Consider the following 440-nt stretch of genomic DNA (forward strand, 5'->3'; position numbering starts at 1 on the left):
TTCAGCGATCAATGCAAAGAAATAGAGGAAAACAACAGAATGGGAAAGACTAGAGATCTCTTCAAGAAAATCAGAGATACCAAAGGAACATTTCATGCAAAGATGGGCTCGATAAAGGACAGAAATGATATGGACTTAACAGAAGCAAAAGATATTAAGAAGAGGTGGCAAGAATACACAGAAGAACTGTACGAAAAAGATCTTCACGACCCAGAGAATCACGACGGTGTGATCACTGACCTAGAGCCAGACATCCTGGAATGTGAAGTCAAGTGGGCCTTAGAAAGCATCACTACAAACAAAGCTAGTGGAGGTGATAGAATTCCAGTTGAGCTATTCCAAATCCTGAAAGATGATGCTGTGAAAGTGCTGCTGTCAATATGCCAGCAAATTTGGAAAACTCAGCAGTGGCCACAGGACTGGAAAATGTCAGTTTTCAT

The sequence above is a fragment of the Bison bison genome, unplaced genomic scaffold (assembly GCF_000754665.1).
Source record: "Bison bison bison isolate TAMUID 2011002044 unplaced genomic scaffold, Bison_UMD1.0 scf7180017864508, whole genome shotgun sequence".
Lineage (NCBI taxonomy): Eukaryota > Metazoa > Chordata > Mammalia > Artiodactyla > Bovidae > Bison > Bison bison.